Source organism: Diabrotica virgifera, chromosome 1 (assembly GCF_917563875.1).
Source record: "Diabrotica virgifera virgifera chromosome 1, PGI_DIABVI_V3a".
Classification (NCBI taxonomy): domain Eukaryota; kingdom Metazoa; phylum Arthropoda; class Insecta; order Coleoptera; family Chrysomelidae; genus Diabrotica; species Diabrotica virgifera.
The window spans coordinates 300062429-300089716 of NC_065443.1; the positions used below are offsets into that span (position 1 = coordinate 300062429).

The 27288-nt window shown below is 31.2% G+C and overlaps 1 protein-coding gene and 1 long non-coding RNA gene across 3 annotated transcripts in view; one reads left to right on the top strand and one right to left on the bottom strand.

The window, feature by feature from the left end:
• LOC126885657 (uncharacterized) overlaps positions 1-27288 on the top strand; it is a 148869-nt gene that overhangs the window by 11324 nt on the left and 110257 nt on the right. The window lies entirely within an intron of this gene.
• Positions 1480-22746, bottom strand: LOC126885662 (uncharacterized). Of its 2 annotated transcripts, none has more exons than XR_007698425.1 (3): positions 20918-22746; positions 20665-20859; positions 1480-1583 (listed from the first exon to the last, which is right to left on the bottom strand). It is a non-coding gene; the product is annotated as an uncharacterized LOC126885662 (long non-coding RNA). The 2 variants fall into 2 exon arrangements; XR_007698426.1 differs by lacking the exons at positions 20665-20859; positions 20918-22746 and adding exons at positions 3370-3564; positions 3623-5360.

Consider the following 27288-nt stretch of genomic DNA (forward strand, 5'->3'; position numbering starts at 1 on the left):
AAATTTAATTTTTTTTAATTCCTTCGTTCATATTCTAGCCAGAGGTATAAACTACAAGAAACTTTTTGATTTCAGATGAGACTAGTTATGCTGCCAACGCAAAAAAACTTAAACTCTACAAAGATGAATATTTTTGGCTGAAACTTTTTTTGAGACTACCTTAAGTACTATACTTTTACATGTTCCAATTATAAATAAAAATAAATTTTAGTTTTCGAGATATAATTTTTTTAAAAAGTCACTTTTTTTACCCACAAGACCTATGTAACCCCTTAAAAAAATGTTTGATGGCCAAGATGCATACATATATTTAGAAGGAAAGTTCCTGATTTCTGTAGTATAATACATAATACCGAAGAGGAAGTAGCCCTAAGCGCCGGACTCCACTTGTGATTTGTAGTTGTGAAGATTGAACACATTCTTTCAAATAGAAGTCAATCCATGATTATTTAGTCACAAATGGATTGACTTGTATTTGAAACAATGTGTTCAATCTTCCTGATTACAAATCGCAAGTGGAGTGCGGCGGTAATAACACCAAAATATTCCATATAGGTCCATAGAAGGTACACAGACATTGAAAAATTCCTGGAATATCCCCGAAAACATGTTCCCTGAAGATCCCAGGAAAATCCTGTGTCAGCATTTTAAACATTACCTGAATGTCTTATTGGAACATTCCATGAATGTCCACGAATGTTCTCTGGACATTCAAAATATATTTTGTAGACATTCCCTGGATATACCAGAAATACAGTGATGAGTGCTCTAATAACCGGCAAAATAGCACAAAAGATGTATTAAGTAGTGAGATAAAAAGACATGAAACTAGTTGAGCTGGGAAATTTAGCGATATTAACTTATACATTTAGATTGTATTGATTGTGTACCACCTTCAGACGTATCAGACGAGTTTGGAAACTACCACTGTCACAGTGACAGTTTTAGTTGACATACTCCTCCGATATGTGTAAAGGTGGGATCAATATAACGTAAATTTAAAGGTTAATTTCGCTAAATTTCCCAGCTCGACTAGTTTCATTTCTTTTTATCTCACAACTAAATATGTTGCCCATATTTTGCCGGTTATTAGGGCACTTATCACTGTACATCCTTGCTGATGTGACAATACCTCCTATCTGTTTTTTTCATGAGTTTTGTATGAGAGATGGAAAAACATGTTTTAAGGTCACCTCCTGTGTTCATATGTAAGTTTTGACTTGTTTTGTAGTTCATAGATAGTTTAATTTACTACAAAACAAGTCAAAAAATATCATATGAAAACAGGAGGTGACCCTAAGACAAGTTTTTAGTCTCTCTTACAAAACTCATGAAAAAACAGATAGGATGTATTATTACATCACTGACGATATGTGGCCATACCAAATAATACATCCTTGATAAATATAAACATTTTTATTGAACAAAATCTTTTCATACATTTTTTTAATGCAATTTACTGATATTCCTAAATATTTCAAAAAAATGTGTCACATTTGCTTTGTAAACCTTTCTTTTGCCTTTCGTAGCCACATATTCCGTTTCCTTCCTGGTTTTTTGTAGACCACTTCTCTCAGCTGATTCTAAAAAAAATGAAATAAATGGTAATTTTTCTATCCTTTACAATTAACAATCAGAAGAAATATTATTTACAGATAATGATATGCATAATAATAATAGGTTTGTTCTAGCATCAGTTTGAAACCATCAGCGAATAGTGGACCAGCGCGAGTAGAGGGGATCGCACTGGTGACTGTATTATGTTCTTTTACTGACCAACTGTTTGCTGATGGTTTTTGACTAGTTTGACTGTTTGCTAGAACAAACCTAATAATAATAAATATTTTGTATTTTGACAATGACATCTGATGTGGAAGTCAAAACATTAATAAAATTATTTTTTCAAGTTAACTTTCACATGCGCGTCTTAAAATTGTACTTTTAATACTTATAGCATAAATAACTATTAAAACTATCTTAAGAGGAAACAGTATCGATCAACAGGTAGCGAAAATGTGTTCCAAGATTGCGGCTGTAATTTTGAATATTTTTCAAGATATTTGGCACACATATTCGTAATATAATAAAGAATGGCGGTACAGAGCCCAATTTGAAAAATATATTATTATGTGGAAATTACTCTGTAATTAAATACAATATAAAAAAAACGAGCTTGTACCGCCATTAAGAAGAACAAAAAAATACACTTTCTTCAAATACAACTTTTTTATCCGATTTTGTGTTATTTTGGAACTACTAAAATTTTTTATTTCATTAGTAGTTCCAAAATTACACAAAATCTAGGCATCGGATAAAAAAGTTTATTTGAAGAAAGTGTATTTTTTTGTTCTTCTTAATGGCGGTACAGGCTCGTTTTTTAAATATTGTATAATTACAGAGTAATTTCCACATATTAATATATTTTTCAAATTGGGCTCTGTACCGCCATTCTTTATTATTTTACGAATACGTGTGCCAAATGCCTCGAAAAAATATTCAAAATTACAGTGACAATCTTGGAACACGTTTTGGCTACCTGTTTATCGCTACTGTATTACCTTAAAACATTGTAATTTGCTAAACCAGTATAGTTTACTCTACTACTACTCTACTAGCTACCTCATTTTCCACTGTTTCTAAAGACTTGTTTACATGGGTAGAGTTTTGAGGAGAGTAGAGTAGCGGTAGTACTCTACCAAAAATGGCTTGATACCATTCACATGAGGAGAGTACAAGTATAGTACTGATGCTAGTATAGTGAAACCGATTTTTGTATTTTTAAACACTCTTGATTATAAGTGCACCTTAAATTCTTAATTTTTTGCTTAAGCTCGTTTACTCCAAAGCCCTCTTTGCCATTCTTTCGACGATTTCATCCTCCGCAGCTTGCTGCAAACTTTTATTTCTGTAGTATACACTACCTAAATTCCATAAACACTGGTATTCGCCGTATTATAGCTCTACAAGTTTTAAAGTTTCATCTTCAGTGAACTTCATTTTCACTATTTACACAAAACACAATTCCAGCCAGAATGACAGCGCCCCCATGTACTCTCCTACCTACTCTATTCTGCCATAATTGAGCGTGTTCCATGGGTAGAGTGTGCAGCCGAGTAGACATTTTGGCAGTAGTGGTGGTCATAGAGTAGTTACTTTGCCATAGGTTGCTAGTCACTCTACTTTAACTCCAACTATACACTCTACCAGCTATTCTACTGTGCTGAGCATTTTTACAGGTAGAGTTACTCTACTCTATCAAGTACTTGCATCATTACTCTACCTGTGTAAACAAGTCTTAAATCTACTGAATGAAAATCTACTTAATCTTAATCTACTCTTAATGAAAAATGTCTAAAATCATTTACCCACCTAGTATTATTGTAGAATTTAAGATAGTCCAGTGCCTTATAAATAATTTCAATATGAATATTTTTTCCTTTAATTCTCCTTTGATACCACTCCATTTTAGATTTTGGGGAACTTATTTCATTGTGTTTATAGCCCATATTTATTGAAGGAACCCAATCTGGAGATTGTTATTATCGATTAAGTCGGCTGGTTTTCCTATAAGATTAAAATGTTAACATCTTCAAAAATCGTTACTGTTGTAATTGTAACTTACCAGATATAAAATGATTACAGCAGACAGGACAGGAAACTTTTCATTTCGCTAGTAAAACCTGTACATTGTATTGCATTTAACCATTGTTGTCTCTCAGATTTAAAAGTGAACTTTATCACAATTACTTTGCATTTCACACTTCAAAACACAACACCAATGAAGCATAATTATCTTTCTAAATTAATACTTCCAGAGAAAATGTTAAATTAATCTTTGTACAACACAAAATTACAAAGAAATACAACTAAAATTATCTAAAACTCATTAAGAACAGATAGAATAAGATTTATCTTTTACACCCAGTAGCCATATTGATTTAATTTTGACAGCATGTTGGAACGGATTTAAATTTGGTAAATATAACTCCGCACGACCACGCAACTCGAAATACAAGTACGCAAACACGGTTGCGTGAAGCGTGGCTCGCAATCGTGAAATTTACGAGACTTGCTCGACCTGTAGATTCTTGTGTTGCCAACGACCGAACGTCGTTTTCTACTAGATTTAGGTATAAAATCTACTAAATTCTACTAGATGGAGGATAAAATCTACCAAAAATGCTACTAAATTATTTGCTCACAAAATGACACTTGACAGCCAAAAAAGAAGAAGAAATGACATATGACAGCCCAAAAAAGAAGAAGAAATGACAGATGACAGGTTATTATATGTTAAAAATATGGAGACCTGTAAGAAGGAGTGGAAACGCAATGCATCGTTTGTGGGCTAACTTTTCAACCTCTAATTCAACTTTCAGCAATCGCCGCTAGAGGCGCAAGTGTTCGAATAGGTGCTACAAATACATTAGCTCTTATGGACTTATTTAATATTTAACTCATTTTATTTTTGTTTTTAGCGTAATTAGACATTAATTTATTGGTGGATTGTAGCTGAATATGTTTTATGCCAAAAATAAATTATTTTAACCTTATAACATATCGACGTGTGGTAAAAAGTGTATTCTTTATATACCATTGTAGATGGAGATGTGACATCAAATTTAAATTTGTCATTACTTTAATATGTAGGACAGCTTATTTTGAAGCGGAAATATTTTGTCACATTATCTAACTGCCACATTTATATACCAATGGTATTTCAACGGCAAATTAATTTTTTAATATCTTTGTAACTGATATTAAAAAGTTTGTTAGTTGAAAAAATTGACTTAACTGTACGTAATTGTTTTTAAAAAGTTTAAAAAGTTATTTAAATAATTTGAAGTTTATTGATCAATTTTTTTTAATTAGGTATTCTTTTTATCAAAATTTAAACTGCTTTTTTTTAATACTTCATTTATCTATATTCTGAAAGCTTACCTATCAGATGTTTAAATTTAGTTAATAAAAATATATGTCTATAAACTACGCAGACGATAGTCTGACTTTTATAAAATTAATGTTAATTTTTGTGAAATATTTTGTCTCAAAAAATGCATTGTTTCGACAGAAAAACTTTCAAGATCGTCCTACTATTATCACTATAATTTTCAGGTTAAAATAAAAACCAATAATAGGCACAAATTTTATTTACACCGAAGGAAATAACATACAAACGAATAGGTTTAATCCACGAACGTTATAAATAACATAAAGACAAATCTTTATAAAAAGTCTTTATTAACTTCGTTAAGTTCCCTTTTGAATTTTTTATCGGAACGATAACTCGATATAAATCCCGGTACGAAGCAAGTTCTTTTAGTGTAAGCTTTCTTGGCACTCATATTTAAATAATATTAACCACCAAAACCAATAATCTTATATTAACTACGAATAATTAATTATTTTCGAAATTTTCACATTCACTCCAATGCAAAAGTAGCATCTATTTCTACGCCACCGCCGCCCTAGCGAGAAACCAAGCAAACAGGCAAAATTGTGTACAAAAATTTCAAGGTCGTCCTATCTCGAATCCTCTCCTCTGTGTAGGTCTCCATAGTTAAAAACAACAAAAACCATGTTTATTTAAAATATAATAATTTTTATATTTACATAAACCACACATAAACAACATAATTGAAACTTCTAAAAAATAATTAAAAAAATGTTAAATACTTATTCTATAGAAAAGTATATCCTCTCTAGGAGAAAGTGGTGAAAACAAGAGAAACAAGTTGATTTAACTAATACCATTGATTAAGAACTACCCTTTTTTTTTAAATTCTAATACATTTTGTACATTTAATTTTTTTAATGTCACTTTCTTGTGCTTAACACAGTTTACTATCAAAAATTTTACTTCAAAATTAAGTTAGTTTAACGTTTTGAATTGTAAACTGATTTTAATATAAAATTATAGCTTATTTCCAGTAAAAATAGTGCATTACAGTTCATTTCTAACTCTCAATAAACCCCTACTGATAAAATGTTGCAAGTCTGCAAGCATTGGCAATTTCATCTGATTGCACATATCACAAAAATATCCTCTCTAAGAAGAAATAGGTAAAAATAAGTTGTATTTAACTGAAAGGATAAGTAGTTATTAAAATGAAATAAAGTGTCTCTATCTATTATAATATGGGTAACATATTCATAAATACAAACAAGGAAATAATAATATTATATTATAAGTGTTGTATCGCATAAGTCATTTTTAGGGAGAATGTGACTTACACCGTTTGACTTCTGAGGCATCCATATGTAAACATGTAAAAGACAACTATAAGTTCTAGGCAAAAAATATCAAATCGTATATTTTGTACAAAATTCATTTACTTAAACAACATTTACTCAACTACTTAAAATATTTTCAATTTCCTCTAATTCTAAACCTACAATGGTATGTGTGCTGTCTTTTGTAATGTCTTTAAAGGTAGGTATATCGGAATTAAAATAACATTTGTATATATTTTTTTCTCCTTATGAACTTTTATTTACAATCAATTTCTTAAAAGTTTTAAGTAAGTTTGAATGAAATTTTAAGCAAGGAAGGAGGAGCATCCAATGATGCTTCGTCTTATAGGTTTATTTCACTGTTTTATTAAATCTTGTAGCCACGTTCGCTTGAGTCTTCTGTGTATTCGTCCATTGGTAGATATGTTTGATCAGTTCGTTGTCTTGGTTTCTTGTTCGACTTTCATGGTTGGTCACTTTACGCTGTATTTCATGTATTACGAAGGGAATATTCAGATCATTGTGAGATTACTGACATACCAGGGTGCGCCAGTAATTGGTCTAAAGACTTTTGATTGAAATCTCTGTATGGTTGTGATGTGTGTTAATTTAGCACAATCCCAGAGATGGATACCATACATCCTAATTGATTTCAACATGGCTTTGTATAGTAGTAATTTGTTATTTAATGACAATTTGGATATCCTACCAAGGAGCCAGTACATTTGTCTGAACTTGAGATCCAACTGCCTGCATTTCATTTGGAGGTGTTTGTTCCATGTTATCCTTTGGTTGATATGCAATCTAAGGTATTTAAGATGCAATGTAAATTAATTTGAATGCACAAATATCATTCTTGAGACGAGACATTGTGGAAAAGTTTAGAATTTGTTAAAATGCTGGATTCAAAAGTAGGAGTTTAATACAACAGATATATAACATAAATGGTATTAACAATATAAACAGGTTAATACAATAAAAGAAAGGTTTAAGTATTTATTTTTTAAATTTTAATACTTTATGCATTAGAATATATAAAGTTTTGAACTAAGACCAAAAGTATTACACTTTCATTTGCATGCCATCAGCATTTGTTTATTTAAATGTGCTATAAAAAAAACACCATAAATCCAATTCCTTTACTTATTATTTTTTTGTCCTTTAAAACAATTTGTTTATTCATACATTTTTGCTAGCTGTGGAAGTTCTTTTAACGGAATGTGATATAGCATACTTTAAATGATACTTCAAATCAAACACCAATATCATGTACCTATGTATTTATAAATTTATTAACAAACTGCAGTCCAAGAAAAATAATATATTATCAACATTAGCCATTTACAGTAAAACCTCCGTTAACCAAAATAATTGGGGATAGGCTGTTTTGGATAACAAGAATTTCAGTTAAAAATGACATTGTTTTTGTACTCTTCTTTTATCAGATTACATAGTATTGGAGAGATATAGCTACAAAACATCATTGTCAAAGGGAAACACAAAAGAAAATAGAAGAATTCTTTAAAAAATACTCGAAACATGTTCATTTTCCTTGATTTTATTGCTTTTTGATTAATTTCCTTTATATTGACAAAATTATTGAAACTGTCAGCCATTTCGGTTAAACGATGTTTTGGTTAAAAAGGTTTCGGTTAACGGAGGTTTTACTGTATTTACCTTAAATGGCAACATTTTAAAACAAACAAACACACACTACACAAAAAGTTGCACTAGACTTTCTCCTGGTTAAAAATGTATAAATGTACTGCCACAGTTTGTATGAATTAATAACCGCAGGCTCAGTTGCCAATATTTCAATGTTTTCTCTAAACAACTGCAATATTTGTAAAGCTGCTATTATTGGAACAAAAGGTATGTTGCATTGCATCTCATTTCACATATTAATACGAAAAATCTCTTTAAAATACCAAACCTTCTTTCAATAACAATTGAAGCAATTTATGATTGATTAAAAAGCACTTCAACTGCTGTCGAAGATTCTGCTATGGTGTCATTAATAGGTAGTTGAGAACTGGATATTCCCTAACAATACATTGTCCATAAATTCCCCATTTTATGTGCCCATAATCCATAATATGCAAAAGTATTTGACAACTCCTAAAATAGAGTACTTTTTCTAAATGCACTTCCATAATATTGTAGGATGAGTATTATGGGTTATCTTACTCTTTAAATGACAAAATACTAATTAAATTCAACGTTTTACTCTTTTTCATGATCTTTTTACTTTTTATATATATTACAGGTAACGTAACAAAAATAGAATTTTAGCACATTTTAGAGGTTATTTTTATAATTTTTTACAAAAATAAAAATATTTAATGTCATTGTCATTTGTCAAAATAAAAGATTCCTTTCTCACAACCAAAACCTACTAAAATCTACTATATTTTCTACCAGATTCTAAAATCTACTAGATTTAAAATTTTCCCACTAAATCACAAGAAATTCTACTAGATCTAGTAGAAAATCTACTAAATTGGCAACCCTGGTTGCCAGGTCCATAAAATTTATTTTCTTTATTTTTCTGATGACAAATTTCGCTGTGTCTAGGTGCACGCTAACGTGTACGCAAATAAAAAAAGTTAGGTACACGAGAATTAAACTTCATATTCAACAAATTCTTGACTCTTTATAATAAAATTGCAAATTTAGGAAAAAACATCATTATATCATGGATAAAGGGACACGCAGGCATTAGGGGTAACGAAATAGTAGACAGGCTAGCCAAATCCGCCCTAGAAATAGGCGAAGAACTTCCCATGAACTTACTACCCATTTCGGATATTGATATTATTAGTAGACGACACCAAAAAGAAAATTGGCAAAGGTATTATCGAAACACGAGAACTGGTAGTGATTACAAACAAATGCGACCTGAAATTCCCATTAAAAGATGGTTTCATTCTGTATCAAATCGCCATTTCATAAGAGTTATAAATAGATTGAGATGTAATCATGCTCTTACCCCCCTTCATATGTACAGTCTGGGTCTCACAGAGTCACCTAACTGTGAGTGTGGAAAAGAAGGTAATCTACTACATATTCTCCTCGAATGTTCACATCAATCAGTAAATATAAACGAATTTTATGATAATCTTAATATATTAAAAATTCCACTTCCCGTCTACCTGAACAATTTGATTTTTTCTGAAGAGATTAATATATTAAAAACAATTTACAAACATATCAAAAATTGTAAATATAGATTGTAGCAATAAAATTTACCCTGTATTTAAGAAATTTTGTTAAAACAAAGCAGGCATGTTTGTTAAAACAAAACAAACATGTTTGTTTTGTTGTTATTTTGTTTTAAATCCTGTAGATTTAAGTAATTATTGTATATTATAATTGAAAAAAGAAAAGAACAAAAAAAAAGAGAAAAAGAAAAGAAAAAAAACAAAAAAAAAAAAATCAAAAATGCAAAAAAAAACAAAAAAAATAAAAAATGCAAAAAAAAAACTAAGAAGATGTAAACCTCCGCGAGGAAGAATCGGGTTTACGTCTTAGCGTAGTAAAAAAAAACAATTTATAAAAAATAACAATAAAAAAATTAATAAAAAAAAAACAAATTAACAATATAAAAAAAATGCAAAAAAAATACAAAAAAAAATAAAAATTTACAAAAAAAAAATGAACAACCAAAACAGAGTATTATTTAGATAATAATTGTAGATAATAATTTTAGTTTGTTATGTATTTAGAGTTAGAAATACAGAAAAAATTCCTCTGATTGAAAAATCAAATTTGTTTGTTTTTAAAATAACAAAATGTCTGGCTAATTGGCTCGGCCAAGGCCATCAAATTCACTCAAAAAAAAAAAAACAAATTCTCAAGTTTAAAAATTCAAATGTGTGTGTGTTCACAAAGAGGGGTTGGCATTAGATGAACTTTTTGCCACAGATATTTGAATAAATTCAAATGTAATTAGTGAATTTTTTTTAGAGAATTAACAATTATTACTGATATAAAACAAACGAATATGCCTGTAAGTACATAGTGACATAAAATTATCAGAGTCTATTCACTTTCACTGTCATTTACATCCATTTGATGGACAATCCTCGTCCTCATACTCATGGCTTTCATCTTGCACAACCTCGTCGTCGACCTTCTCTTCGTCAGGTCCATCCTTATTTAGCCTACCATCGGTTGACGTCATTCAGCTTAAAGACCCTTCCTTTTGAGTGCAGTTCATTAGTTTCCGATTGTAAGCAAGGTAGGTAAGCTTGGCTGCTTGCTCTGATGATAAACGATTTCTCTTTTTAGAGTGCATCAAGGAGAAGGTACTAAATGTCCGTTCAGTGGCGGCAGAAGTGACAGGGGCACTCAGGATCCTTATTGCCACATCGGCTAAATCGGAAGTCCGAGTCTCCTCCACCACAAAAGAGACCTAATAGTTGCCTCCTCACCAACTCCCTCCCAAATAAACTTTCTCGAGAAAAGCCCTTGTTTGTCGCTATAATCGGCCAAACTTTCATTACGATATTCATGTTTTGAGCACATTCGCAAATAAAGCCCATGGCATCCAACAACTGCGTTGAATCGAGTGAACTTCCCTGCATATTTGGATCTAGCAAAAAAGCTGCCAAGTGAATATCTCCAATTCCAAAATCTTTTCTCTCCTTGAATTTGGCTGTTATTTTTTTTCCTCGACTACATATATCAAGTTTAGGGCTATAATCTTTTCCAGGTCATCCAACTTTCTCACAACTCTGTGAATTTGTGGTTCAATAATGAGGTCTACAATAGGATCGAGCAAATATATCTATTTCCCAATTCTGGTCCAAAAGATCCGATCATCAAGTAGTCTTCTTTTCATACTTGGTTCCAACTCAGCTTTTTTACTAACAGCTAATGTTTGTAGAACGACTTTGTTTGATTGTAAACTCTGTAAGCAAAAAAAGAGGACTTTCCCAAAGGGTCTTTTCCTGTCAACTTCAAAGAATTGCGGTATTTACGTTCAGATGCCAACACTTTAAACATAATGTACATTTCAGACTTGCTTTAAAAATAGACCTAATAACCATTGACAATGCTGTAGTACCTCCCTATGTCATTATTTTCAGATAAAAAAGTACAATCTTGTTAAAACAGATCACACTGAAACACATGCATTCCAAAAAACAGCTGAAATTCTAAAATGTTAAAAATAAGCAGGATTTTTAATAAATTTCCACTTTTTGGGAAGATATAATGACTGAGGGAATATTCCCAGTCCACATTACTAAGTGTGCAATCTCAAATGTTTTTTTCAAAGTACTTGCTTGGTTAAACTGCTTAAAACAAATTTTGTACTTGTGAGGTTTTCCCCAGTCATCATTCTCTTTGCCTTATTCCTATGCGGGGTCGGCTTCCCTAATTGCATTTCTCCACACAATTCTATCCTGGGTCATATCAATGTTAATCCCCTTTACCAACATGTCCTGCCTTATCGTCTCCCCCAGGCCTTCTTTGGTCTTCCTCTCCTACTCCTTCCAGGAATCTGCACTTCAGCTATTTTTCGTATTGTGTGATTAACGTCTCGACGTTGAACATGACCAAACCATCTTAACCTATGCTCTCTTATTTTGGCATCAATTGGTGCCACACCTAGACTTCCCCTAATATACTCATTTCTAATTTTATCCTTCTTTGTCACTCCACTCATCCATCTAAGCATTCTCATTTCCGCCACATGCATTCGTTGTTCCTCTTTCTTTTTCACTGCCCAACATTCAGTTCCGTGCATCATAGCCGGTCTTATGGCTATTTTATAGAATTTTCCCTTCAGCTTCATTGGAATTTTTCTGTCACACAACACACCACTCGCTTCTTTCCACTTCATCCATCCAGCCCTAATTCTACTGCATGCATCTCCATCTATTTCTCCATTACTCTATAATACCAATCCTAGGTACTTAAAACTATTACTTTTCACAATCATTTCACCATACAAAGATACCATTTTATTTGTAGTAACTCCATCTTTAAATGAACATTCCAAATACTCTGTTTTTGTCCTACTAAGTTACCCTACCTTTTTCCTTCAGAGCTTGTCTCCACTGTTCCAGTTTTTGTTTTAAATCTCTTTCACTATTTCCTATTAACACTACATCATCAGCATACATTAGGCACCATGGAATACTACCTTGTAGTTTCGCTGTTATCTGGTCCAAAACTAATGAGAATAAAATAAATAAGGGCTAGGCACCGAGCCTTGCTTATAACTTGCTTATAAATCTATAAAATAGGGAGTTCCTCAGGGTAGCGTACTTGACCCTTTCCTTTATTTAATTTTTGCTGCAGACCTCCCACAAACCGACAATATTATAACAGCTACATTTGCAGATGATACTACAATAATAACCTCAGACGTAGACCTGACGAGAGCAGCTGAGAAGCTGCAATACCACCTGGATATCCTTTATAGATAGATACATAAATGGAGAATAAGTGTTAATACCGATAAATTTGCCCAAATAAAATTTACTACAAGAAAAAGCAGACCACCTCAAGTTATCATAAGCAACAACCCTATCCACGTAAAAACTGTGGTAAAATATCTTGGACTCCACTTGGATGAGAAACTGACATGGAAGACACACATAAAAACAAAAAGAAGCCAACTTAATTTGAAAATTAAAAATATGTACTGGTTACTCAATAGAAAGTCCAAACTATCACTTGAAAACAAACTGACCATCTACAAACATATACAAAAGCCAATTTGAACATATGGGATTGAGCTCTGGGGATGTATCAAGCCATCAAATATCAAAATATTACAGTCATTTCAGTCCAAGACACTTCGTATGATATATGGAGCACCTTGGTATATAACAAATCTAACCTTACATAGCGATCTAAAAATCCCATTAATAAAAGATGAAATGTCGTCTAGACTGAATAAATACAAAGAACGGACATCAGATCATGACAATCTGCCGAAACGTAGGTATTCGATCAGCCGTTAGATGATAGAAACGAATCTGGCCAGAAGACCTACTTGAGTAACTGTACGGAGAGCCATTGCTGATGGTACCCGGCACATGCATACTACAAAATATAAACTAGTTACTTATTAGTGTGGAGTAGATTGTAAATTTGCAATTAATTAAATAAAAATAATTACACTTTTATAAAGAAGAACTTTTTTATAATAAAACGTTTTTATTTTTTATAGGAGACAATATAAAATAATTTGACGATATAAAATGCTTTAAAATTACGAAAATTACACTATAATAAAAAAAAGTACTTTTTATAATAACACGGTTTTGTTATATACAGGACACAACATGTTTCGAAAGAATAAAATATGAATTTTAGTAGGGTATTAACTGTTAAAATTATAATTCCAAAAATTACACTAGTACGAGGGTCGTTTTTTTTTTCAACCTCCGTTTGTCCATAAAAAATTCCCGTGCAGCGTTTCGCCATTGCGGTGCGCAGTGGGCGACAGCGCATCTCCCCCGCTACACTCTACATTAATCCCGACTTCCAGGCATCAGTCTGTACTGTGCTACACACGAAACAACATGGCCGCGACAATTAGTTCTCGCGCCAAGTGTGAATTACGCGCTGTCATTCGCTTTCATTTGACACACACACTTGACACATCCTTGATGTGTCAAGTGTGTGTGTCAAATGAAACTTGTGGAAATTCCATTGCCAACGATGTCAAAGTGAAGCGACGGTTGTTTCTCACCGCTTCATCAACACGTTGAACAAGCTCATCTGTAACGACAGAATTGCGACCTTGACCCCCTTCGTCATGCACATCATTTCGTCCTTCTTTGAATTTTCGGCACCATTCACGCACAACTCCATCACTCATAAACCCTTCTCCGTACACTTGACACATCCTTCGATGAATTGCAGCTGCACTATTGCCTTCTGCCTGCAAAAAGCGAATGACAGCGCGTAATTCACACTTGGCGGGAGAACTAATTGTCGCGGCCTAGTTTTTTTCATGTGTAGCACAGTACAGACTGATGCCTGGAAGTCGGGATTAATGTAGAGTGTAGCGGGGGAGATGCGCTGTCGTCCACTGCGCACCGCAATGGCGAAACGCTTCACGGGAATTTTTTATGGACAAACGGAGGTTGAAAAAGAAACGACCCTCGTATAAAAAAGTACTTTTTATAATATTACGGTTGTTTAAAATGGTATACAGTAAGGTCTCGTTTTATGCGGTGGATACGTTCTACAGAAAAGCGCATATAAAAAAATCACATAAAAAATACTTTACTTGCATTGAAAAAGTAGGGATACGTTCCGTAGTTTTCTAAAATCACATAAAAAGGTGGACGTTTGTCCACCAAAAACTGTATGTGAGAAAATCCCGGAGAGAAAATGGCAAATCTAACCCAGTTATTCAAAAGAACGAAAAAAAATAAACAAATTATTTCGAAGTTGTCAAAAATTGCTTACATAACCGATTTTTTTTGAAAAATTCAAAAAATTTTCCTGGGTAAAATTTTAATCCAAAAGATCTAAAAAAAATCAGTATGTTTTTGGGCATAACAATGTATGTTCATAATTCTTTTCAGATTATTTTAAGAAAATATCGCTCAGTAAACACTAAAAATATGAGGGGCGGAAAACCAAAAAATGGGTTTTTTCGAATTTTGAGGAATTTCCGGCGAGAAAATGGCAAATCTAACCCAGCCATTCAAAAGAACGGAAAAAAAAATACACTAAAAATAATTATTTCGCAGCTAGCCCAAAATTACCCACATAACCTAAAATTTTTTTTAAAAATTCAAAAATTTTTTCTGGTTTCAATTTTGATCCAAACTAAAAAAAATTAGTATGTTTTTGGCATCAATGTATGTTCATAATTTTTTTCAGATTTTTTAAAGAAAAGATCCCTCAGTAAACACTAAAAATATGAGGGGGTTGGGGGGGGGGGGCAAAAAATGGGGCTTTTCTCGAATGTTGAGGAATTTCCGGCGAGAAAATGGCAAAACTATTCCAGCCATTCAAAAGAACGGAAAAAAATACACTAAAAACAATTATGTCGGAGCTAGCCAAAAATTATCTACATAACATAATTTTTTTTTGAAAAATTCAAAATTTTTTTCTGGCCTCAATTTTGATCAAAAAAATCTGAAAAAAAATCAGTATGTTTTGAGCATCAATGTATGTTCATAATTTTTTTCAGATTTTTTAAAAAGATCCCTCAGTAAACACTAAAAATATGAGGGAGGGGGGGAAACGAAAAAATGGGGTGTTTTCGAATTCGACCCATTCAAAAGAACGAAAAAAAATACACTAAAAAAATTATGTCGGAGCTAGCCAAAAATTACCTAAATAACTTAAAAAATTTTTTGAAAAATTCAAAAATTTTTTCTGGCATCAATTTTGATCCAAAAAATCTGAAAAAAATCAGTGTGATTTCGGGTATAATAATATACATTCACAATTTTTTTCACATTTTTTAAATTAAAAGATCGCTCAAAAAAAATGTTTTTCGAAAAAACACATTTTTTCGATAGGGGACACCTGGGGTCACATAGGGAGGTAAAAATTTGGTTAGGGGGTTTTTGAATTATGTACTTTCGGTTGCCCAATCCCAACTAAGAATCCAGCCGAGTGCAGATTTTACCATCTTATCCAGCTATAGCCTTTAGAGCTGAAAAGTACTCACACTTAACATGTAGAGTAGTCCTGTCGCCAGGGGGGGTATAACGGCCTCCTGTATTCAGATGGACTTACCCAAGTTTTTTATGTATTTTGACACGTAGAACACGAATTTTTTGGGTAACAGTTGATCCGGATGTCGATAAGATTGTTATAAACAAAGAAGTTGAGGACTTACATAACAGCGATTTCTTGCAAAACAAGACATTTTTTTATATTTTTTGGGCCATTCTAACCAAAAAATGTAGGATGCATAGTTTTCGAGATAAACGCGGTTGAAATTTCAAAAAATCGAAAAATTGCAATTTTTGAACCCGAATAAATTTTGATTAAAAAATAAAATAGCAATTCTGCTTACCGCATTTGAAAGTTCAAGTCAAATTATATCGGTTTTAGTTATTTGCATTGCTAAAAATTTATTATTTTATTGTTAAAGCTATAAACACCAAGTGCTTGAGTGATGTTGTCAATGATTTCTCATTTAAAATCGAACGAGTAGGTAGAGTAGGTACAAGTGCAAGCGACGCGATTTCTACGCAGCATGCGTTAAAACGCATGTATTAGGCACGGGAAACTATATGTGTTTATAGCTTTTTTTAACAATAAAAAAATAAATTTTTAGCAATCGATGTATTCAAAACCGATAGATTTTGACTTGAGCTTTTAAATGCGGTAAGCAGAATTGCTATTTTATTTTTTAATCAAAAGTTATTCGGCTTCAAAAATTGCAATTTTTCGATTTTTTGAAAGTTCAACCGCGTTTATCTCGAAAACTATGCATCCTACAAAAAAACTTGTCGGAACATTTTTTGGTTAGAATGGCCCAAAAAATACAAAAAAAATGTCTTGTTTTGCAAGAAATCGCTGTTATGTAAGTCCTCAACTTCTTTGTTTATAACAATCTTATCGACATCCGGATCAACTGTTACCCAAAAAATTCGTGTTCTACGGGCCAAAATACATAAAAAACTTGGGTAAGTCCATCTGAATAAAGGAGGCCGTTGTACCCCCTGGCGACAGGACTAGAGAGGAAATGAACATAAAAAACGCACATGAAAATTTTACATAGCAGTTTACTTAAATTCCAAATTAACTATTATAATAGTATAATAATAAGGAGAAAACTATTTACAAAATATAATGCTGATGCGGACCGCAAAATGGTTTTTTGGACGAATAGTCGAGGAAATGAAGCATTTTGGCTCGTAATTTTTTCGTTCAGCATGTATTTACTTGAAATTTTCACAGACGTTAGGGAATACCCCAAGGATCATTTTCTATATCATGCCGCTGTACGCTAAAACCTTGGAGGTGGTTGCCACTCCATCTCGGGGGCGGGAATTTTTGAAGTTATACTTCTTTAGGCGCGATTGAGTGTGAAATTTTATTAATCTGCGCGCATGCGCACACAGACAGTATGGAGTTCGTTACTAAATGTTTTAATTTATGTATGTATCAGTCCAGAAAAGGTGTGGAAAGGATATATTAGTGTTTTTAAATAAATTTTTCTATAAACGTGTTAAAAATGCAATTTATAGCACTCCATAGGAGCGTTAAAAATGCTACTTTAAAGCACCACTGTTTTAAAAATTTTAAGGCACTGCAGTTAAAACTGAATTGTCAAATTGTGAAACGTCAAAATATTTATATTTCATTTATTAACATTAATATTAATGTTAATAACATTAATATTAATGTTAACATTAAACTGTATTATTGCATTTTTAACACGTTTGTAGAAAAAAAAACTATTAAAATTTGTTAGAATATACAAAAATAAAAGTAGATGTTTAGGCGAATGGATTTAGTGTCCGCAGTCATATAAACCCAAACAAACAACAAAAGTAGATGTTATTCTATAGTTGTTATGATTTACGTTTTGACAGTATAGGCAGTTTTGATGTAATGTCAAGAAAAATATAAAAAAGGAATGTCAGTCAAGTTCAAGTAAAAGTTTTTGTAGGTATTGTGCTGTAATTGAGAATGAATAAATTATAATTGTTGATATATAAGACGTTTGTAGAAAAAATATTGTATGATATAGGTGTTAAAAAATACATTTTTAAGGCACTCATGTGAATTGCAGAATGAGCGAAGCGAATCTTTCACATACGTGCCTTAAAATTGTGCTTTTAACATTTATATCATAAATAACTATTATTATAATTTTTGTGTATTTGGACTTGTCTACCTCGGGAATAAGATAATAAGTAATAATTAAAGTATTTTATAATTCACTTCGTATGTTTGTCACGTCACTATGTCTGACAAATCTTGTAGCCCGTATAAACAAAAGGGTATAGCTCAGTGGTAGAGCGTTGGGCTGGAGATCAAGAGGTCTCCGGTTCAAATCCTTGTGTTTTCTAATCTTTTTTTTAATTTTTTGTATTGTTTTAATAAAAATTTTTGGAAAGTAGTAAGTAAAAATTAATTTAATCTTTAAATAAAATACGAAAGTATATTTATTTCATTGAAATCATATTTAGAAGTATAGCTTCTTACGTGCGTACAAAGTACACACACATTCTTTTTTTATTACATTTTAACCATGTAAATCAATGTAAATAGTAGTTCTAAGAAAAAGTGTTTCTTACATTTTCTTCGTAAAACTAATATTTTTCGAGTTATTCGCGCTTGAAAGTAACAGCTTTTCGACGAAAAAATCGACTTTATTAGAGTGTTTTTTTGAGAATACCTCGAAAAATTTAATTAAAAACTGTAGATGTCAACATTGTATCTTTTAGTAACACAAACCAAATTATTTTTCTGTAATATCTTTAAGACCAATACAAACCGAGATACGGCATGTTAAAAGTTAGCTTTTTTCGTCAAGTGCATAATTTGAAATATTAAAAGCCAAATAACGGAAAAACTTTGCATTTTTCGAGAAAAACTTAAGTAATATTTTTTCAACTACGCAGTTAGACCTTTCAAAAATAATAATAAAAAGTTTCTAGCATGAAACTTAAGCGACTTATGATCAAAAAAGGTCGGTACCTGCTTTTCTCTATGAAAAAATCAGTGAAAACAACCCCCTAACTACCCTCCTAATTAAAAATTGGTCTTCACCTTTCTCTAATTCCTTTTATACTTGTATTATCAATACAGCCAAGAAGTTTGACCTATTTAAAAGGCCTAATTTTAGAAAAATTGGAGTTTAAAGAAAAATTGATTTTTTGCAATTTCCTATTTTTCACCTTTTACTTCAAAATATCTCCGAAAACACTAGAGATGCGAAAAAAATGATAGATAACTAAACTGCAGCTTTTTTAATAACTAAAATTCCCTTGTGCACAGATTTTAATTACAGTGAACAGCGAGATACGAGCCCCTTCCCGTATCAGTTGGCCCATTGTAGATTTAAGAGAAAATCCAATTTTATAGAACAAAAACAAAAGTCCAGCATACCTAAACTTTGAAAGTTTTAATTCATCGATAATTTTTGGATTTCCAGAAGTATACAAAATATGTTTTAAATTAAGAAGAACGATTAATTAAACAGAATAACAAATTAAAAAAAAACGCAAAAAGTATCTAATTTTAACAAAACAAATGTGGAAGTTTACAACTAAATGACATCTTTTTTATTTTTAATTAGATTAAAATTCTTCGAGGCATAGTTTTTATAAAATTCTGACAACACTCTGGTGTAAATGGATCCCATATTTTTTGCAAGTTTTGCTTCAATTCTTTGACGGATCTAGCAGGATGTTTCCTCAATGTTTTTTTTATTTCGCGTAAAAAAGAGACCAAAAGTTTTTCTCGGGGACAAGTCGGGACTGTTAGAAACGTATTCCAGAAGTAGTATACCCTGGTCACCAATCCAGTTTAAACTCTTTTTTGAGGTGTGGTACACTACGCCATCTCGTTGGAACACAAAATCTTTCGCTAATTAAAACTTATTGAAACGACTTTGTTCCACAATCGGTAAAAAATTATTTAAAACTTTCAAATAATATTTGCCCGTATTTAAGATTCCATCGATAAAATGCAATTTTTCCAAACTATTCGATGACATGCTGCCCCAGACCATGATAAACGTAGGAAATTTGACTTTTCTGTTAAAACATTAAGCTGAAAAGCTTTACTTTTCCTGCGTATAACTCGACTCCTACTGTATCCAACTCGACTCTAGCACAAACTTCAAATCTGGATTCATCACTCCATTGTATTGTATCCCTTAGTGAATTTGTCCAACCTCAATGCTCTTTTGACCATTTTAACATATTTTTCTTGTGTTTACTCGTTCAACTCCAAAGCCCTCTTTGCCATTCTTTCGACGATTTCATCCTCCGCAGCTTGCTGCAAACTTTTATTTCTGTAGTATACACTACCTAAATTCCATAAACACTGGTATTCGCCGTATTATAGCTCTACAAGTTTTAAAGTTTCATCTTCAGTGAACTTCATTTTCACTATTTACACAAAACACAATTCCAGCCAGAATGACAGCGCCCCCATGTACTCTCCTACCTACTCTATTCTGCCATAATTGAGCGTGTTCCATGGGTAGAGTGTGCAGCCGAGTAGACATTTTGGCAGTAGTGGTGGTCATAGAGTAGTTACTTTGCCATAGGTTGCTAGTCACTCTACTTTAACTCCAACTATACACTCTACCAGCTATTCTACTGTGCTGAGCATTTTTACAGGTAGAGTTACTCTACTCTATCAAGTACTTGCATCATTACTCTACCTGTGTAAACAAGTCTTAAATCTACTGAATGAAAATCTACTTAATCTTAATCTACTCTTAATGAAAAATGTCTAAAATCATTTACCCACCTAGTATTATTGTAGAATTTAAGATAGTCCAGTGCCTTATAAATAATTTCAATATGAATATTTTTTCCTTTAATTCTCCTTTGATACCACTCCATTTTAGATTTTGGGGAACTTATTTCATTGTGTTTATAGCCCATATTTATTGAAGGAACCCAATCTGGAGATTGTTATTATCGATTAAGTCGGCTGGTTTTCCTATAAGATTAAAATGTTAACATCTTCAAAAATCGTTACTGTTGTAATTGTAACTTACCAGATATAAAATGATTACAGCAGACAGGACAGGAAACTTTTCATTTCGCTAGTAAAACCTGTACATTGTATTGCATTTAACCATTGTTGTCTCTCAGATTTAAAAGTGAACTTTATCACAATTACTTTGCATTTCACACTTCAAAACACAACACCAATGAAGCATAATTATCTTTCTAAATTAATACTTCCAGAGAAAATGTTAAATTAATCTTTGTACAACACAAAATTACAAAGAAATACAACTAAAATTATCTAAAACTCATTAAGAACAGATAGAATAAGATTTATCTTTTACACCCAGTAGCCATATTGATTTAATTTTGACAGCATGTTGGAACGGATTTAAATTTGGTAAATATAACTCCGCACGACCACGCAACTCGAAATACAAGTACGCAAACACGGTTGCGTGAAGCGTGGCTCGCAATCGTGAAATTTACGAGACTTGCTCGACCTGTAGATTCTTGTGTTGCCAACGACCGAACGTCGTTTTCTACTAGATTTAGGTATAAAATCTACTAAATTCTACTAGATGGAGGATAAAATCTACCAAAAATGCTACTAAATTATTTGCTCACAAAATGACACTTGACAGCCAAAAAAGAAGAAGAAATGACATATGACAGCCCAAAAAAGAAGAAGAAATGACAGATGACAGGTTATTATATGTTAAAAATATGGAGACCTGTAAGAAGGAGTGGAAACGCAATGCATCGTTTGTGGGCTAACTTTTCAACCTCTAATTCAACTTTCAGCAATCGCCGCTAGAGGCGCAAGTGTTCGAATAGGTGCTACAAATACATTAGCTCTTATGGACTTATTTAATATTTAACTCATTTTATTTTTGTTTTTAGCGTAATTAGACATTAATTTATTGGTGGATTGTAGCTGAATATGTTTTATGCCAAAAATAAATTATTTTAACCTTATAACATATCGACGTGTGGTAAAAAGTGTATTCTTTATATACCATTGTAGATGGAGATGTGACATCAAATTTAAATTTGTCATTACTTTAATATGTAGGACAGCTTATTTTGAAGCGGAAATATTTTGTCACATTATCTAACTGCCACATTTATATACCAATGGTATTTCAACGGCAAATTAATTTTTTAATATCTTTGTAACTGATATTAAAAAGTTTGTTAGTTGAAAAAATTGACTTAACTGTACGTAATTGTTTTTAAAAAGTTTAAAAAGTTATTTAAATAATTTGAAGTTTATTGATCAATTTTTTTTAATTAGGTATTCTTTTTATCAAAATTTAAACTGCTTTTTTTTAATACTTCATTTATCTATATTCTGAAAGCTTACCTATCAGATGTTTAAATTTAGTTAATAAAAATATATGTCTATAAACTACGCAGACGATAGTCTGACTTTTATAAAATTAATGTTAATTTTTGTGAAATATTTTGTCTCAAAAAATGCATTGTTTCGACAGAAAAACTTTCAAGATCGTCCTACTATTATCACTATAATTTTCAGGTTAAAATAAAAACCAATAATAGGCACAAATTTTATTTACACCGAAGGAAATAACATACAAACGAATAGGTTTAATCCACGAACGTTATAAATAACATAAAGACAAATCTTTATAAAAAGTCTTTATTAACTTCGTTAAGTTCCCTTTTGAATTTTTTATCGGAACGATAACTCGATATAAATCCCGGTACGAAGCAAGTTCTTTTAGTGTAAGCTTTCTTGGCACTCATATTTAAATAATATTAACCACCAAAACCAATAATCTTATATTAACTACGAATAATTAATTATTTTCGAAATTTTCACATTCACTCCAATGCAAAAGTAGCATCTATTTCTACGCCACCGCCGCCCTAGCGAGAAACCAAGCAAACAGGCAAAATTGTGTACAAAAATTTCAAGGTCGTCCTATCTCGAATCCTCTCCTCTGTGTAGGTCTCCATAGTTAAAAACAACAAAAACCATGTTTATTTAAAATATAATAATTTTTATATTTACATAAACCACACATAAACAACATAATTGAAACTTCTAAAAAATAATTAAAAAAATGTTAAATACTTATTCTATAGAAAAGTATATCCTCTCTAGGAGAAAGTGGTGAAAACAAGAGAAACAAGTTGATTTAACTAATACCATTGATTAAGAACTACCCTTTTTTTTTAAATTCTAATACATTTTGTACATTTAATTTTTTTAATGTCACTTTCTTGTGCTTAACACAGTTTACTATCAAAAATTTTACTTCAAAATTAAGTTAGTTTAACGTTTTGAATTGTAAACTGATTTTAATATAAAATTATAGCTTATTTCCAGTAAAAATAGTGCATTACAGTTCATTTCTAACTCTCAATAAACCCCTACTGATAAAATGTTGCAAGTCTGCAAGCATTGGCAATTTCATCTGATTGCACATATCACAAAAATATCCTCTCTAAGAAGAAATAGGTAAAAATAAGTTGTATTTAACTGAAAGGATAAGTAGTTATTAAAATGAAATAAAGTGTCTCTATCTATTATAATATGGGTAACATATTCATAAATACAAACAAGGAAATAATAATATTATATTATAAGTGTTGTATCGCATAAGTCATTTTTAGGGAGAATGTGACTTACACCGTTTGACTTCTGAGGCATCCATATGTAAACATGTAAAAGACAACTATAAGTTCTAGGCAAAAAATATCAAATCGTATATTTTGTACAAAATTCATTTACTTAAACAACATTTACTCAACTACTTAAAATATTTTCAATTTCCTCTAATTCTAAACCTACAATGGTATGTGTGCTGTCTTTTGTAATGTCTTTAAAGGTAGGTATATCGGAATTAAAATAACATTTGTATATATTTTTTTCTCCTTATGAACTTTTATTTACAATCAATTTCTTAAAAGTTTTAAGTAAGTTTGAATGAAATTTTAAGCAAGGAAGGAGGAGCATCCAATGATGCTTCGTCTTATAGGTTTATTTCACTGTTTTATTAAATCTTGTAGCCACGTTCGCTTGAGTCTTCTGTGTATTCGTCCATTGGTAGATATGTTTGATCAGTTCGTTGTCTTGGTTTCTTGTTCGACTTTCATGGTTGGTCACTTTACGCTGTATTTCATGTATTACGAAGGGAATATTCAGATCATTGTGAGATTACTGACATACCAGGGTGCGCCAGTAATTGGTCTAAAGACTTTTGATTGAAATCTCTGTATGGTTGTGATGTGTGTTAATTTAGCACAATCCCAGAGATGGATACCATACATCCTAATTGATTTCAACATGGCTTTGTATAGTAGTAATTTGTTATTTAATGACAATTTGGATATCCTACCAAGGAGCCAGTACATTTGTCTGAACTTGAGATCCAACTGCCTGCATTTCATTTGGAGGTGTTTGTTCCATGTTATCCTTTGGTTGATATGCAATCTAAGGTATTTAAGATGCAATGTAAATTAATTTGAATGCACAAATATCATTCTTGAGACGAGACATTGTGGAAAAGTTTAGAATTTGTTAAAATGCTGGATTCAAAAGTAGGAGTTTAATACAACAGATATATAACATAAATGGTATTAACAATATAAACAGGTTAATACAATAAAAGAAAGGTTTAAGTATTTATTTTTTAAATTTTAATACTTTATGCATTAGAATATATAAAGTTTTGAACTAAGACCAAAAGTATTACACTTTCATTTGCATGCCATCAGCATTTGTTTATTTAAATGTGCTATAAAAAAAACACCATAAATCCAATTCCTTTACTTATTATTTTTTTGTCCTTTAAAACAATTTGTTTATTCATACATTTTTGCTAGCTGTGGAAGTTCTTTTAACGGAATGTGATATAGCATACTTTAAATGATACTTCAAATCAAACACCAATATCATGTACCTATGTATTTATAAATTTATTAACAAACTGCAGTCCAAGAAAAATAATATATTATCAACATTAGCCATTTACAGTAAAACCTCCGTTAACCAAAATAATTGGGGATAGGCTGTTTTGGATAACAAGAATTTCAGTTAAAAATGACATTGTTTTTGTACTCTTCTTTTATCAGATTACATAGTATTGGAGAGATATAGCTACAAAACATCATTGTCAAAGGGAAACACAAAAGAAAATAGAAGAATTCTTTAAAAAATACTCGAAACATGTTCATTTTCCTTGATTTTATTGCTTTTTGATTAATTTCCTTTATATTGACAAAATTATTGAAACTGTCAGCCATTTCGGTTAAACGATGTTTTGGTTAAAAAGGTTTCGGTTAACGGAGGTTTTACTGTATTTACCTTAAATGGCAACATTTTAAAACAAACAAACACACACTACACAAAAAGTTGCACTAGACTTTCTCCTGGTTAAAAATGTATAAATGTACTGCCACAGTTTGTATGAATTAATAACCGCAGGCTCAGTTGCCAATATTTCAATGTTTTCTCTAAACAACTGCAATATTTGTAAAGCTGCTATTATTGGAACAAAAGGTATGTTGCATTGCATCTTATTTCACATATTAATACGAAAAATCTCTTTAAAATACCAAACCTTCTTTCAATAACAATTGAAGCAATTTATGATTGATTAAAAAGCACTTCAACTGCTGTCGAAGATTCTGCTATGGTGTCATTAATAGGTAGTTGAGAACTGGATATTCCCTAACAATACATTGTCCATAAATTCCCCATTTTATGTGCCCATAATCCATAATATGCAAAAGTATTTGACAACTCCTAAAATAGAGTACTTTTTCTAAATGCACTTCCATAATATTGTAGGATGAGTATTATGGGTTATCTTACTCTTTAAATGACAAAATACTAATTAAATTCAACGTTTTACTCTTTTTCATGATCTTTTTACTTTTTATATATATTACAGGTAACGTAACAAAAATAGAATTTTAGCACATTTTAGAGGTTATTTTTATAATTTTTTACAAAAATAAAAATATTTAATGTCATTGTCATTTGTCAAAATAAAAGATTCCTTTCTCACAACCAAAACCTACTAAAATCTACTATATTTTCTACCAGATTCTAAAATCTACTAGATTTAAAATTTTCCCACTAAATCACAAGAAATTCTACTAGATCTAGTAGAAAATCTACTAAATTGGCAACCCTGGTTGCCAGGTCCATAAAATTTATTTTCTTTATTTTTCTGATGACAAATTTCGCTGTGTCTAGGTGCACGCTAACGTGTACGCAAATAAAAAAAGTTAGGTACACGAGAATTAAACTTCATATTCAACAAATTCTTGACTCTTTATAATAAAATTGCAAATTTAGGAAAAAACATCATTATATCATGGATAAAGGGACACGCAGGCATTAGGGGTAACGAAATAGTAGACAGGCTAGCCAAATCCGCCCTAGAAATAGGCGAAGAACTTCCCATGAACTTACTACCCATTTCGGATATTGATATTATTAGTAGACGACACCAAAAAGAAAATTGGCAAAGGTATTATCGAAACACGAGAACTGGTAGTGATTACAAACAAATGCGACCTGAAATTCCCATTAAAAGATGGTTTCATTCTGTATCAAATCGCCATTTCATAAGAGTTATAAATAGATTGAGATGTAATCATGCTCTTACCCCCCTTCATATGTACAGTCTGGGTCTCACAGAGTCACCTAACTGTGAGTGTGGAAAAGAAGGTAATCTACTACATATTCTCCTCGAATGTTCACATCAATCAGTAAATATAAACGAATTTTATGATAATCTTAATATATTAAAAATTCCACTTCCCGTCTACCTGAACAATTTGATTTTTTCTGAAGAGATTAATATATTAAAAACAATTTACAAACATATCAAAAATTGTAAATATAGATTGTAGCAATAAAATTTACCCTGTATTTAAGAAATTTTGTTAAAACAAAGCAGGCATGTTTGTTAAAACAAAACAAACATGTTTGTTTTGTTGTTATTTTGTTTTAAATCCTGTAGATTTAAGTAATTATTGTATATTATAATTGAAAAAAGAAAAGAACAAAAAAAAAGAGAAAAAGAAAAGAAAAAAAACAAAAAAAAAAAAATCAAAAATGCAAAAAAAAACAAAAAAAATAAAAAATGCAAAAAAAAAACTAAGAAGATGTAAACCTCCGCGAGGAAGAATCGGGTTTACGTCTTAGCGTAGTAAAAAAAAAACAATTTATAAAAAATAACAATAAAAAAATTAATAAAAAAAAAACAAATTAACAATATAAAAAAAATGCAAAAAAAATACAAAAAAAAATAAAAATTTACAAAAAAAAAATGAACAACCAAAACAGAGTATTATTTAGATAATAATTGTAGATAATAATTTTAGTTTGTTATGTATTTAGAGTTAGAAATACAGAAAAAATTCCTCTGATTGA